Below are 16,543 nucleotides of genomic sequence, written 5' to 3' on the forward strand. Positions count from 1 at the left end.
TTAATACGCACAGTCGGTGTTGATATGCTAAGTAATGAACCAGACATAGAAAACATCGCAGTAATGTTCATTGGTATAATAATTGATGCTGATTGTAGCCCTGTCTGAAATTATTCAGGTTGCAGTGTTGCAGGAATTGCCGGCTTGTGTGTGGCTGGGGTGCAGTGAGGAGTGTATGTGATGTGTGTGTGAGCATGCGCGTTAAGGAAAAACGTGGTGAGGGGAAGGGAAAAAAAAGAGAGAGTGTCACGGGTAGAGAGGGCGACCGGGAGCAGCGTTCTAACGGGCTACAGCCTATGCAGTGCGTTTTGAAGTGTGCAGTACCATTATTAAAGCCTCATCCCTCAGTACTCTCCAGTGTCTCGGTTGGTTTCTGCCTGCCTCACTACTCCACAAAATTGAAGGGAGTTAACCCAAAAGGAGGACAAACTTCGGCCCTGGAGGAAGCATCCCCCCTTGCGTCTCCCGACCACGGTCAGGGGACCGACGGCGAGGAATGGTTAACACTGGCGACCACGAAGGGACCCTCTCACGTTGTTAAAGGAGTGGTGAGCACTGAGAAAAACCGTCAGGCTAATGCGGCTAATGATAAAGCCAAGTGACCGTAATTACAAGTGCATTAGCCCATAGCTAAGCTAACTCACGATGGACGCTGCTCACCATTCTCATGAAAACTACGGACTTGAGACCAATTACTCCAACCCGTTCATGTCGCTGATCAGTGTCTCTGAGGGTGCCACGAGCATTAGGTAAGCTAACAGAGACAGAGCTGTGACTAAATGTGAACATATCAACCCGTTCCTGTGTGCCGAAAGTTGTGCTAACACACACGCTAATGGAGAAGGTGTATTCGCACCGCCCGATAGTCCTGCCCAGCCGCAGTTTTCCTGCACGAATCCCTTTGTTGATGCTGAATGCTGCAGCTACGGCCGTGAGGGAAACACAGGCAGCAGCATGAACTATTATCCAGCTCCTACTCCCCAAACGCTGAATGCTCAGGCATTCAAATTTGCATATTGGGGCCTTCACGGCTTGTAAGCCAGCCAATCATATCTGAGGTCTGCCGTTTCTTCTCTCGTCATATCTCAGCGACGGTTGTACAAAGAGCAATGAAAATCGCAGTCAAAGTACACCAAAGTCCACTGATTCACCCAGTACAACAATTATGTTTCTAGTCCACCTAGTTTTTGAGTTATATGACGTTTTGTAACTCCAAAAAACTGAGTTTTTCGCTTCTCACCGTGATCTAATTCTGACTGCTCATCACCCTGTTTTCCAGGCGCTTGCTCTCTTTCTCAGTGGCGCAGTTGGTAGTGACACAGTTCTGCAACACAAAGGTCGTGGGTTCAATTACACCTTGGTCAACATGTTTTTTTCCCTACAAATTAATACACTATCACAGACCAGTAATTCATATTGATTATTTATTAGAATTCTGAAAACTTTTATGATTTTACCAGCTTTTCTAATATGGACCTCAGATTCTTGTTAACACTCCATGGCACAAATACTGTTCCCTTTAGGCTCTGTGTATGTGTGTGTGTATCAATATTTCTCCCATTTTAAAGTATTACTCCTCCATAATTGTATTTCTGTTAAATCAAAGTACTTTTACTACATCTTAGTACTTCTGCTCAATCATAGTATTTCTGCTAAATCATAGTATTTTGCCAAATCATGGTTTTTGTGCCAAATCATAACATTTGAGTTATGTTATAGTATTACTACTAAGTGGAGGAATTTCTGTCATGTTACAGTATATGTGCTGATTACAGTATTTCTGCTAAATCATAATATTTCTGACACAAGCAGCATCTGTGGTGTGTGTGTTTGTGTCTGTGTGTGTCTGTGTGTGTGTGTGTGTGAGAGAGAGAGAGAGAGAGAGAGAGAGAGAGAGAGAGAGAGAGAGAGAGAGAGAGAGAGAGAGAGAGAGAGAGAGAGAGAGAGAGAGAGACCCTTTTTTTGGCAGCATCTCATTGTAGGATATAAATTGAACATATTGAGGCTGGTTGACAGGCATAGATCCTGTGTGTGTGTCCCTCTGTGCATTTGTGTTTCCATATGTGTCCATATTTGTAATTGTGTGTATCTGCTGGCTGTTATTTCTCTTTCTTTTTTTGTTTGTTTTTTAAATTTCTGTTAATTTTTCACAATTGAACAAGTACACTTGATGGAACCTAACCATGTTTAGCATTTTTTTCAGCTGTCCATTTTGCTTTTTCAATAGTTTTATTTAAGTTATTACTATTATGCAAACTCATAGTATTTCTGCTATTTTACTATTTGTGCTAAATACAGTATTTAGCTAAGTCATGCCATTTTTGTGTGTGTATTTCCCTATTTGTAAAACATTGCTAGGCATGTCATTTTTGCCTTAGCTTTGTGTATCTGCTGGCAGTTCCTTTGTAACTTTTCTAATGTTTCTTCCAATTTTTCACAGTTGAGCAACAACTAATCTTTTGAGGGAACTTCAGCTTTTTGAAGCTGGCCGTTTTGCGTTTCCAATATTTCTGCTAAAGTTATTACTTTTCTGCTGAATTATACTATTTCAGGTCCTATGTTGCATTTCTACTACGTGTTACTATTATACTACTGTATATTAAGTTGTACTTTTACAACATTTTTCCAAGTTTTTAGGTTTGTGCTACATATTAACATTTCTGCTGTATTATAACACTTCTGCCATGCTGTACTATTTCTGCCAACTTACTATGTTTCTGCTGAGTTACAACATTTCTGCTTTTTTCTCCTTTGATATAGTATTTTTGCAAACGCTTTATGTTTCTACTTAAGTTTCTGCAAAGTTATTATATTTTGGCTCAGTTGTTATTCATCTAAAAATTTATTACAATTTCAACAACTTTTTTGATACTGACTTAAACTTCTTCAGCTATTTTCAGCTTTTTTAGCAGTTTTCAGCAGACAGCTTCAGCTTTACAGCATTCACACTGCATTTTCGCAGGAATTGCAAATTTTTCGAGTTGTGTGAATGCTGTAGGCATTCACACTATTGTTTTCCTATTTCTCTTTATTCTTTATACTTTATTATTATTGTGTGGATGCTTTAAGGCATCCACACTATTGAATTCCTGTTTCTCTTTATTCTTTATTATTATTGTGTGGATGCTTTAAGGCATCCACACTATTGTTTTCCTGTTTCTCTTTATTCTTTATACTTTATTGTGTGGATGCTTTAAGGCATCCACACTATTGTTTTCCTGTTTCTCTTTATTCTTTATACTTTATTGTGTGGATGCTTTAAGGCATTCACACTATTGAGTTCCTGTTTCTCTTTATTGTGTGGATGCCCTCAAAGGCATCCACACTATTGAGTTCCTGTTTCTCTTTAAACTTTATTGTGTGGATGCCCTCAAAGGCATCCACACCATTGAGTTCCTGTTTCTCTTTAAACTTTATTCTTTTTCAAGTTGCTCGCGTTTTTCGGCACTTAACTACTCCTTCAGTTTTCAGCCGATTTTCTCAGTTCAAACTCTAAACTGTTCTGCTATTTCTGCTAATTCCAGCTATATCTTTTTGTGTTTATTACTATTATACTTTTTAAAATATTACACTTTTTTCCTTTAATTTGTCCCATTGAAATGAATGGGAAACTTCCACAATTCTGCTAAAACTTGCTTGTTTTTGAAACTTAACTACATGCTCATACTTTCACGTAGAAACTCCATTCAAACTTTAAAACGTTCTCAAATGATTGGGCTATTCCTGTGTGATTCAGCTTTTTCATATCTGTTACCGTTTTCATTTAATGCCTCTTTAAGTTTTCAGTTGCAGATTTGTGATTTTTCAGAAAATACATGCGTTGCTATGGTTGCTATGCAATTAACTCAGAGTGAGCACTGGTGCGTTCTGAATTTTCTCTTCATGTCTGAACAACTTCTTGCTACTCACTCAATTTCCACTCATCCCCCACAAATTATACATCAAAACGTAGGTATTTTTGCTGGCTTTAAGACAGTGTCACTATAATTATCGTGCGAGTTACGGTTTTTTCACAATTTGCCTCGAAGTGACACGAAGTCTAAAAACTCCCCATTCAAAGTCTATGGGGAGGTTGTGAAACTCAGAGCTGAAATACTGAAACTGAAGGCATTTTCAAATCGTCATATCTCCTTAACGAAGCAAAGTTAAGACATGAGGCTTGTGCCAATTCATCTTCAGACACTGCTGACACTCACAGTCGAAGCAGTTTTTACAGTCATCTTACCGTTGAGCCATAAATTACGTTTGTTTGAGGGGTGGAAATCTGTCCTCCTCTCAGTTTTCAAACTCCGAAAATGAAGCCGTTTCTTCTCTCGTCATATCTCCGCGACGGAAGTACAAAGAGCTATGTAAATCGCAGTCAAAGTTCACCAAAGTCCGCTGATTGACCCAGTGTAAGGATTATGTTTCTAGTCCACCTAGTTTTTGAGTTACACGACGTTTTGTAACTCCAAAAAACGGCGTTTTTCGCCTCTTACCGCGATCTAATTCTGACTGCTCATCAGCCTGTTTTCCATGCGCCCGCTCTCTTTGCCAGTGGCGCAGTTGGTAATGACACGGGTTTGAAGCCCAAAGGTCGTGTGTTCAATTCCACCTTATCCACATGTTTTTTTCACTACAAATTAATACACTATCACAGACCAGTAATTCATATTGATCATTTATTACAATTCTGCAAAGTTTTATGATTTTGGCAGCTTTCCTAATATGGACCTCAGATTCTTGTTAACGCTCCATGGCAGAAATACATACAAGTACACAGCCTGATAAAGCAGACAGAAGAAGTACCTCTGATTGGTTCAGCATTTTCACCTCCTATCAGCACAAATCTCAGCTGTTTTCAGAAAAAACTCTTTTGAGCAGAAATTCTGCTGATTGAACTCTTTTCAGCAGAATTTTACATTTTTTCACCACTTTTCAGCACAAATTCCACCTTTTTCCGCTGTTTTCAGCAAAAAACTTTTTTCAGCAGAATTCTGCTCATTCACCTCTTTTCAGCAGAAATTCTGCTCATTCACCTCTTTTCAGCAGAATTTTAAATTTTTTCACCACTTTTGAGCACAAATCCCAGCTTTTTTTTAGCTGTTTTCAGCAAAAACCTCTTTTCAGCAGAAATTCTGCTGATTGAACTCTTTTCAGTAGAAATTCTGCTGATTGAACTCTTTTCAGTAGAAATTCTGCTGATTGAACTCTTTTCAGCAGAATTCACCTCTTTTCAGCAGAAATTCTTCTGATTCACCTCTTTTCAGCAAAATTTTCAGCCTTTTCACCTCTTATCAGCACAAATCTCAGCTGTTTTCAGAAAAAACTCTTTTCAGAAGAAATTCTGCTCATTCACCTCTTTTAAGCGCAATGTTCTGCTTCTTTCCATCTTTTCAGCCCAAATTCTGCTTATTCACCTCTTCTGCAAAATTTTCAGCCTTTTCAGATCTTTTCAGCACAAATCTCAGCTGTTTTCAGAAAAAACTCTTTTGAGCAGAAATTCTTCTGATTCACCTCTTTTCAGCAAAATTTTCAGCCTTTTCACCTCTTATCAGCACAAATCTCAGCTGTTTTCAGAAAAAACTCTTTTCAGAAGAAATTCTGCTCATTCACCTCTTTTAAGCGCAATGTTCTGCTTCTCTCCATCTTTTCAGCCCAAATTCTGCTTATTCACCTCTTCTGCAAAATTTTCAGCCTTTTCACCTCTTATCAGCACAAATCTCCGCTGTTTTCAGAAAAAACTCTTTTCAGAAGAAATTCTGCTCATTCACCTCTTTTAAGTGCAATGTTCTGCTTCTTTCCATCTTTTCAGCCCAAATTCTGCTTATTCACTTCTTCTGCAAATTTTTCAGCCTTTTCAGATCTTATCAGCACAAATCTCAGCTGTTTTCAGAAAAAACTCTTTTGAGCAGAAATTCTTCTGATTCACCTCTTTTCAGCAAAATTTTAAGCCTTTTCACCTCTTATCAGCACAAATCTCAGCTGTTTTCAGAAAAAACTCTTTTCAGAAGAAATTCTGCTCATTCACCTCTTTTAAGCGCAATGTTCTGCTTCTCTCCATCTTTTCAGCCCAAATTCTACTCATTCAACTCTTTTCAGCAAAATTTTCAGCCTTTTCACCTCTTATCAGCACAAATCTCAGCTGTTTTCAGAAAAAACTCTTTTGAGCACAAATTCTGCTGATTCATCTCTTTTCAGCAAAATTTTACATTTTTTCACCACTTTTCAGCACAAATCCCAGCTTTTTCAGCTGTTTTCAGCAAAAACCTCTTGTCAGCAGAATTCTACTCATTCACCTCTTTTCAGCAGAAATTCTGCTCATTCACCTCTTTTCAGCGCAATTTTCTGCTTCTTTCCATCTTTTCTGCAGAAATTCTGCTCATTCAACTCTTTTCAGCAAAATTTTCAGCCTTTTCACCTCTTATCAGCACAAATCTCAGCTGTTTTCAGAAAAAACGCTTTTGAGCACAAATTCTGCTGATTCATCTCTTTTGAGCAGAAATTCTTCTGATTCACCGCTTTTCAGCGCAACAATCTGCTTCTTTACCTCTTTTCAGCAGAAATTCTTCTGATTCACCTCTTTTCTGTAAAGTTTTCAGACTTTTCACCCCTTATCAGCACAAATCCCAGCCTTTTCAGCTGTTTTCAGCAAAAACCTCTTTTTAGCAGAATTCTGCTCATTCAGCTTTTTTCAGCAGAAATTCTGCTGATTGAACTCTTTTCAGCAGAATTTTCACCTCTTTTCAGCACAAATCTCAGCTGTTTTCAGAAAAAACTCTTTTGAGCAGAAATTCTGCTCATTCAACTCTTTTCAACAAAATTTTCAGCCTTTTCACCTCTTATCAGCACAAATCTCAGCTGTTTTCAGAAAAAACTCTTTTGAGCAGAAATTCTGTTGATTCATCTCTTTTTAGCAGAAATTCTGCTGATTCATCTCTTTTCAGTGCAACTTTCTGCTTCTTTCCATCTTTTCTGCAGAAATTCTGCTCATTCACCTCTTTTCAGCGCAACTTTCTGCTTCTTTACCTCTTTTCAGCAGAAATTCTGCTCATTCACCTCTTTTCTGCAAGGTTTTCAGCCTTTTCACCTCTTCTCAGCACAATTCTCAGCAGCTTCTGCTCATTTCAACAGAATTGTCAGTCTCACCACCTCTTCTTTCTGAGAATAAGTTTGGCTCAGTGAGATGACTAGCCGCCTTGAGACCGAAAGGGCCAGGTTCGAATCCTACTCAGTGCAACACTTTTTTTCCGCTTTTTTCTGCAGACATCTTCAGCGTTAAGGCATCCACACAGCATTTTCGCAGGAAATGCAAATTTTTCTAGTTGTGTGGATGCCCTCAAAGGCATCCACACTATTGAGTTCCTGTTTCTCTTTAAACTTTATTCTTTTTCAAGTTGCTCGCGTTTTTCGGCACTTAACTACTCCTTCAGTTTTCAGCCGATTTTCTCCGTTCAAACTCTAAACTGTTCTGCTATTTCTGCTAATTCCAGCTATATCTTTTGGTGTTTATTACTATTATACTTTTTAAAATATTACACTTTTTTCCTTTTTTTTGTCCCATTGAAATGAATGGAAAACTTCCACAATTCTGCTAAAACTTGCTTGTTTTTGAAAGTTAACTACTTCCTCATACTTTCACCTATGAACTCCATTCAAACTTTAAAATGTTCTCAAATGATTGGGCTTTTCCTGTGTGATTCAGCTTTTTCATATCTGTTACCGTTTTCATTTAATGCCTCTTTAAGTTTTCAGTTGCAGCTTTGTGATTTTTCAGAAAATACATGCGTTGCTATGGTTGCTATGCAATTAACTCCGAGTGAGAGCTGGTGGTTCCTGAAGTTTCTCTTCATGTCCGAACAACTTCTTGCTACTCACTCAATTTTCACTCATCCCCCACAAATTATACATCAAAACGCAGGTATTTTTGCTGGCTTTAAGACAGTGTCCCTATAATTATCGTGCGAGTTACGGTTTTTTCACAATTTGCCTCGAAGTGACACGAAGTCTAAAAACTCCCCATTCAAAGTCTATGGGGAGGTTGTGAAACTCAGAGCTGAAATACTGAAACTGAAGGCATTTTCAAATCGTCATATCTCCTTAACCAAGTGAAGTTAAGACATGAGGCTTGTGCCAATGCATCTTCAGACAATGCTGACTCTCACGGTCGAAGCAGTTTTTACAGTCATCTTACCGTTGAGCCATAAATTACGTTTGTTTGAGGGGTGGAAATCTGTCCTCCTCTCAGTTTTCAAACTCCGAAAATGAAGCCGTTTCTTCTCTCGTCATATCTCCGCGACGGAGGTACAAAGAGCTATGTAAATCGCAGTCAAAGTTCACCAAAGTCCGCTGATTCACCCAGTGCAAGAATTATGTTTCTATCCCACCTAGTTTTTGAGTTACACGACGTTTTGTAACTCCAAAAAACGGCGTTTTTCGCCTCTCACCGCGATCTAATTCTGACTGCTCATCAGCCTGTTTTCCAGGCGCCAACTCTCTTTGCCAGTGGCGCAGTTGGTAATGACACGGGTTTGAAGCCCAAAGGTCGTGTGTTCAATTCCACCTTGTCCACATGTTTTTTTCACTACAAATTAATACACTATCACAGACCAGTAATTCATATTGATCATTTATTACAATTCTGCAAAGTTTTATCATTTTAGCAGCTTTTCTAATATGGACCTCAGATTCTTGTTAACAGTCCATGGCAGAAATACATACAAGTACACAGCCTGATAAAGCAGACAGAAGAAGTACCTCTGATTGGTTCAGCATTTTCACCTCCTATCAGCACAAATCTCAGCTGTTTTCAGAAAAAACTCTTTTGAGCAGAAATTCTGCTGATTCATCTCTTTTCAGCGCAACTTTCTGCTTCTTTCCATCCTTTCTGCAGAAATTCTGCTCATTCAACTCTTTTCAGTAAAATTTTCAGCCTTTTCACCTCTTATCAGCACAAATCTCAGCTGTTTTCAGAAAAAACTCTTTTGAGCACAAATTCTGCTAATTCATCTCTTTTGAGCAGAAATTCTGCGCATTCACCTCATTGCCATCATTCAGCCTTTTCACCTCTTATCAGCACAAATCTCAGTTGTTTTCAGAAAAAACTCTTTTGAGCAGAAATTCTGCTGATTCATCTTTTTTCATTGCAACTTTCTGCTTCTTTACCTCTTTTCAGCAGAAATTCTGCTGATTCACCTCTTTTCAGCAGAATTTTAAATTTTTTCACCACTTTTCAGGACAAATCCCAGCTCTTTCAGCTGTTTTCAGCAAAAACCTCTTTTCAGCAGAATTCTGCTCATTCACCTCTTTTCAGCAGAATTCTGCTCATTCACCTCTTTTCAGCAGAATTTTGCTTATTCACCTCTTTTCAGCAGAAATTCTGCTGATTGAACTCTTTTCAGCAGAATTTTCACCTCTTTTCAGCCCAAATTCTGCTTATTCACCTCTTCTGCAAAATTTTCAGCCTTTTCACCTCTTTTCAGCACAAATGAAACTATACTTTTTATAGTATTTCTGCTTAATATAGTATTTGTGCTTAATATAGCATTTCTGCTAAATTATAGTATTTCTGCTTTTTATAGTATTTCTGCTACATTATAGTATTTCTGCTTTTTATAGTATTTGTGCTTCATATAGTATTTCTACTAAATCATAGTATTTCTGCTTTTTATAGTATTTCTGCTTTTTATAGTATTTGTGCTTAATATAGTATTTCTGCTTAATATAGTATTTGTGCTTAATATAGTATTTCTGCTAAATTATAGTATTTCTGCTTTTTATAGGATTTGTGCTTAATATAGTATTTCTTCTAAATCATAGTATTTCTGCTTTTTATAATATTTCTGCTTAATACAGTATTTGTGCTTAATATAGTATTTCTGCTAAATCATAGTATTTCTGCTTTTTATAATATTTCTGCTTAATATAGTATTTGTGCTTAATATATTATTTCTGCTAAATTATAATATTTCTGCTTTTTATAGTATTACTGCTTTTTGTACTATTTCTGCTTAATATAGTATTTCTGCTAAATTATATTATTTCTGCTTTTTGTAATATTTCTTCTTTTTATAGTATTTGTGCTTAATATAATATTTCTGCTAAATTGTAGTATTTCTGCTTTTTATAGTATTTCTGCTTAATATAGTATTTCTGCTAAATTGTAGTATTTCTGATTTTTATAGTATTTCTGCTTAATATAGTATTTCTGCTAAATTATAGTGTTTCTGCTACTTCATAGTATTTCTGCTTTTTATAGTATTTGTGCTTAATATAGTGTTACTGCTTTTTATAGGATTTGTGCTTAATATAGTATTTCTGCTTTTTATAGTATTTCTGCTTAATACAGTATTTCTGCTTAATATAGTATTTCTGCTTAATATAGTATTTCTGCTAAATTATAGTATTTCTGCTACATTACAGTATTTCTGCTTTTTATAGTATTTGTGCTTAATATAGTATTTGTGCTTAATATAGTATTTGTGCTAAATTGTAGTATTTCTGCTTTTTATAGTATTTCTGCTAAATTATAGTATTTCTGCTTTTTATAGTATTACTGCTTTTTGTACTATTTCTGCTTAATATAGTATTTGTGCTTAATATAGTATTTCTGCTTTTTATAGTATTTCTGCTTTTTATAGTATTTGTGCTAAAACATAGTATTATTAACATAGTTAGTAACATAGTTAGTAACATAGTAACATTAGTAACATAGTTATTGTGTGGATGCTTTAAGGCATCCACACTATTGTTTTCCTGTTTCTCTTTAATCTTTATTATTGTGTGGATGCTTTAAGGCATCCACACTATTGAGTTCCTGTTTCTCTTTATTGTGTGGATGCTTTAAGGCATCCACACTATTGAGTTCCTGTTTCTCTTTATTCTTTATTGTGTGGATGCTTTAAGGCATCCACACTATTGTTTTCCTGTTTCTCTTTATTCTTTATTATTATTATTATTGTGTGGATGCCTTAAAGGGCATCCACACTATTGAGTTCCTGTTTCTCTTTATTCTTTATTATTATTCTTCAAGTTGCTCCCGTTTTTCGCCGTTTAACTACTTCCACAATTTTCAGCCGATTTTCACCGTTCAAATTTTAAACTATTCTGCTATTTCTGCTAATGTGTGCTATGACTTTTGCTATTTTTTGCTATTATACTTTTTAAAATATTAAGCTTTTTTCCTTTAATTTGTCCCATTGAAATGAATTGAAAACTTCCGCAATTCTGCTAAAACTTGCTTGTTTTTGAAACTTAACTACTTCCTCATACTTTCACCTAGAACAACCATTCAAACTTTAAAATGTTCACAAATTATTGAGCTATTCATGTATGATTCAGCTTTTTCATATCTGTTACCGTTTTCATCTTATCCCTCTTTAAGTTTTGAGTTTCATCTTTGTGATTTTTCACAAAATACATGGGTTGTTATGGTTGCTATGCACTTGGTTCTAAGTGAGGCACTGGAAGTTTCGCAGTCTTCTCTTCATGTCCGAACAACTTCTTGCTACTTGCTCAATTTTCACTCAACCTCTGCAAATTATACATCAAAACGTAGGTATTTTTGCTGGCTTTCAGAAAATGTCACTATCATTGTTGTGGTATTGACAGAATTTTGGCAAATCTCCTCAGACCAACACAAAGTCGGAAAACTCTCCATAGAAAGTCAATAGAGAGTTTGTTCAAAATCACCGCTTGATTTCTGTAATGAGAGGCATATTCGAATCGTCATATCTCCTTAACGAAGCGAAGTTAAAACATGAGGCTTGTCCCGGTATATCTTCAGACACTCCTGACGCTCACAATTTAAGAATTTTTTTCTCACCTATTACCATTTGGCCATGAATTACGTTTGTTTTGGGGTAGGAAATTCGTCCTTCGCTCAGATTTCTTCAGCTTTCAAACTCTGGAAATGAACCACTTTTTTCTCTCGTCATATCGTTTTGATAGATTTCCAGAGAGACCTGAAAATTTCCATGACTGTTCACCAAAGCCTGCTGTCTCTCACGGTGAAAGAATGATATCGATACTCCAAATAGATTTAGAGTTAGAAAGCGTTGTTTGAGGGCAAGTCAAGGCAGTTTTCGCTTGCCTCTACTCAGTTATGGTGCATTACAAGTGAAATATCTTTAATAATTCATATTTTAATGATAAATTGTCAATACTTGAAGATTCCCCCATCTCTTCTGAACAAAACGGTGTAAGAATGACCGTTCTAGCCCCTACGGTTAGGAAATTATGGCCATTTGTTTGGAGGGTAGTCCTCACTATGAGAAATAGACTGCAAAAATCCTGTTTCTCTGCTGTGTGTGTAAAAACGGCTGCATCTGTTTTGGCGGGAAAATGTACACAGCATCTCTCATTGGTGGATTCAAATTCAGCAGCTCCCAGGCTGCTTGACTGACCTGCAAAGTTGCTTCTCTCTCTTTCTGTGTGTGTTATAGTATTTCTAGATCATAGTATTTCTGCTTTTTATAGTATTTCTGCTAAATTATACTATTTCTGCTTTTAATAGGATTTGTGCTTAATATAGTATTTCTGCTTTTCATAGTATTTCTGCTAAATTATAGTATTTCTGCTTTTTATATTATTTCTGCAAAATTACAGTATTTCTGCTAAATTATAGTACTTCTGCTTTTTATAGTATTTCTGCTTAATATAGTTTTTCTGCTAAATTATAGTATTTCTGCTTTTTATAGTATTTCTGCTAAATTATAGTATTTCTGCTTAATATAGTATTTCTGCTTTTTATACTATTTCTGTTTAATATAGTATTTCTGCTCAATTATAGTATTTCTGCTTTTTATAGTATTTCTGCTTAATATAGTATTTGTGCTTAATATATAATATTTCTCCTAAATTATAGCATTTCTGCTTTTTATAGTATTTCTGCTAAATTATAGTATTTGTGCTTAATATAATATTTCTGCTAAATTATAGTATTTCTGCTTTTTATAGTATTTCTGCTCAATATAGTATTTGTGCTAAATATAGTATTTCTGCCAAATTATAGTATTTCTGCTTTGTATAGGATTTGTGCTTAATATATGTCAGGGTTCTGGGTCTGAGCAACCCAGGATCCGTGAGCAGTTATGGACTAGTTATATCTTATGTATTTTTGGTGTTGCTTCCCCTTTTGCTCTATGCTTGTACATATGTGGAGACGCTTGTTAAATTCCCCTGGCTGGTGGACTCCCTCAATCCAGTTGTCCTGGACTTCCTGCTTTCCACCCTCCACCTCCACTTTCCTCCTCAGGCTGCTCACCGGCCCGGACCGCTGGTGGATTCACAGCCTGAGATGCCGGCCCCGACGTCTACACGGAAACGACGTTCGCGCCGCCGGCTTTCCTCACCGCAGCCTAATCCACGAACTTCTCAAGAGTCGGCTGTGGTGAGTAGTACGGACAATTTTCCATTTCCCTCACCATCTGTGTTTGTGTCTGCAGTGGACGAGCCGACAGCGCAGGTAACATCACCTCGGTCAGAGGTCTCCACACCACTCGCTGCTTCAACATCTGCAGCTGTGGCACCGCCGTCATCTCACCGCCTGCAGTCACCCTTCTGCCATCTTCTTCACCGGCTGCTACGTCGCCACCCGGACCTGCCCTGCCCGAGCAGGAGCTCGGCGAGCCGGAGGAGCTCGCACTGCCCGAGCAGGAGCTCCACGAGCCGGTGGAGCTCGCACTGCCCGATCAGGAGCTCCACGAGCCGGTGGAGCTCGCACTGCCCGAGCAGGAGCTTGGCGAGCCGGTGGAGTTCGCACTGCCCGAGCAGGAGCTCGGCGAGCCGGTGGAGCTCGCACTGCCCGAGCAGGAGCTCGGCGAGCCGGTGGAGCCAGCGCCGCTGCCGGAGAAGCTCAGCGAGCCGGTGGAGCCAGCGCCGCTGCCCGGCGGGCCGGTGGAGCCAGCGCCGCTGCCGGAGGAGCTCAGCGAGCCGGTGGAGCCAGCGCCGCTGCCCGGCGAGCAGGAGAAGCCAGCGCCGCTGCTCGGCGAGCGTGTGGAGCCCGCGCCGGAGCTCGGTGAGCGGGTGGAGCCCGCGCCGGAGCTCGGTGAGCGGGTGGAGCCCGCGCCGGAACTCGGTGAGCGGGTGGAGCCAGCGCCGGAACTCGGCGAGCAGGAGAGCGGCTAGCAGGAGAGCGGCGCTTTTTTTTGCGCCGCTGCGGGATGCGCGGTCTGACTTTGGGACTGTGACCTGGGAGGGTTTGTTGTTTGTTGTTTTTGCTTGTTTTGGTTCTGGCTACTTAAGCCTTAAGCTACTTAAGAGAGTCTTGGAGCTCCCACCGACGCGGGATCATTACGTGAGACTCCACGTCAGTCATCCTGTTGTGCTTGGTTAGTGTGTGTGTATGCCCGCGATTGTATGTGTCCTGACGGCTGCTTCTATTGTGTCCCCAGGAGAGGGGTGGAGTGCCAGACAGCAGCCAGCACGGGGAGGGCTGAGACACGGGAGCAGAGAGCACAAACACTGGGAGAAGACACGACACGGGAGTCTGGGGAAAGCACGGGAATTTGGTGTTATTTCCACACACTGTAAATAAACGCACTGTTTATACACAGAGCACCGCGCCTGGGTCCTCCTTCCCCACACCCCCCACGGTTTGCCATGCCATACCGTGACAATATAGTATTTGTGCTTAATATAGTATTTCTGCTTTTTATAATATTTCTGCTAAATTATAGTATTTCTGCTTTTTATAGTATTTCTGCTAAATTATAGTATTTCTGCTTAATCATACTATTTCTATATATTACTGCCAGGTCCCCAGACAGCCAATCCTCTGTGAGGACTGAGACACTTAGCCCTGAAATTTACATATCATGGCCTGCACGGCTTCCCAGCCAGCCAATCATATCTGAGGTCTGCCGTTTCTTCTCTCGTCATATCTCAGCGAAAATCGCAGTCAAAGTACACCAAAGTCTGCTGATTCACCCAGTACAAGAATTATGCTTCTAGTCCACCTAGTTTTTGAGTTACATGACGTTTTGTAACTCCAAAAAACGGCGTTTTTCGCCTCTCACCGCGATCTAATTCTGACTGCTCATCACCCTGTTTTCCAGGCACCTGGCTCTCTTTCCCAGTGGCGCAGTTGGTAGTGACATGGGTCTGCAAGCCAGAGGTCGTTGGTTCGATTCCACATTGGGCAACGTGTTTTTTTCCCTACAAATTAATACACTATCACAGACCAGTGATTCATATTCATCATTTATTATAATTCTGCAAACTTTTATCATTTTACCAGCTTTTCTAATATGGACCTCACATTCTTGTTAACACTCCATGGCACAAATACTGTTCCCTTTAGGCTCTGTGTATGTGTGTGTGTATCAATATTTCTCCCATTTTAAAGTATTACTCCACCATAATTGTATTTCTGTTAAATCAAAGTACTTTTACTACATCTTAGTACTTCTGCTCAATCATAGTATTTCTGCTAAATCATAGTATTTTTGCCAAATCATGGTTTTTGTGCCAAATCATAACATTTGTGTTATGTTATAGTATTACTACTAAGTGGAGGAATTTCTGTCATGTTACAGTATATGTGCTGATTACAGTATTTCTGCTAAATCATAGTATTTCTACTATATTATGTTTTTCTTTCTAAATATAGCATTTCTGCTATATAATTGTATTTCTGCTATGTTATAATATTTGTGCTAAACCAGAGTATTTGTGCTGAAACATAGTATTTCTGCCAAATGATAGTATTTCTGTCAAATTATAGTATTTGTGCTAAAACATAGTATTCATTTAAAATTACAATATTCATAGTTCATCACAGTGTCTCTGGTAAATCACAGTATTTCTGCTATGTTGTACTATTTTTCTAAATCATAGTGTTTCTGTAATGTTTAAGTATTTTTGGCTAAATATATTCTTTCTGTTATCTTATACTATTTCTCCTAAATTCTTGTATATTTGAGAAGTTATCATGTTTCTGGTAAGTTACAATATTTCTGCCAAGTTCTGCTATGCTATTGTATTTCTGCCAAGTATTATGTTTCCTCTAAGATATTGCAGTTCTGCTAAGTTATTACTTTTTAGCAAAGTTCCTTTGCTTCTGCAAAGTTTTTACAATTTCTGCAACTTTTCAGCTTTTTCAGCTAGTTTTTGCAGAAAGCTTCAGCTTTAAAGCATCCACACTGCATTTTCGCAGGAAATGCAAATTTTTCTAGTTATTATTATTCTTCAAGTTGCTCCCGTTTTTCGCCGTTTAACTACTTCCACAATTTTTGTGCTATTTTCACCGTTCAAATTTTAAACTATTCTACTATTTCTGCTAATTTATGCTATGATTTTTGCTATTTATAACTCTTATACTTTTTAAAATATTAAGCTTTTTTCCTTTAATTTGTCCCATTGAAATGAATGGGAAACTTCCGCAATTCTGCTAAAACTTGCTCGTTTTTGAAACTTAACTACTTCCTCATACTTTCACATAGAAACTCCATTTAAACTTTAAAATGTTCACAAATTATTGGGCTATTCATGTATGATTCAGCTTTTTCATATCTGTTACCGTTTTCATCTTATCCCTCTTTAAGTTTTGAGTTTCATCTTTGGG

General features: G+C 38.2%; 1 pseudogene; it reads left to right on the forward strand.

Annotated features, from left to right (window-relative positions):
* The first annotated feature begins 645 nt into the window (after positions 1–645).
* Positions 646–14,106, forward strand: LOC148097830 (uncharacterized; annotated as a pseudogene).
* Positions 14,107–16,543: the final 2,437 nt, after the last annotated feature.

Source organism: Neolamprologus brichardi, chromosome 17, assembly GCF_056152115.1.
Source record: "Neolamprologus brichardi isolate AB-2024 chromosome 17, ASM5615211v1, whole genome shotgun sequence".
NCBI lineage: Eukaryota > Metazoa > Chordata > Actinopteri > Cichliformes > Cichlidae > Neolamprologus > Neolamprologus brichardi.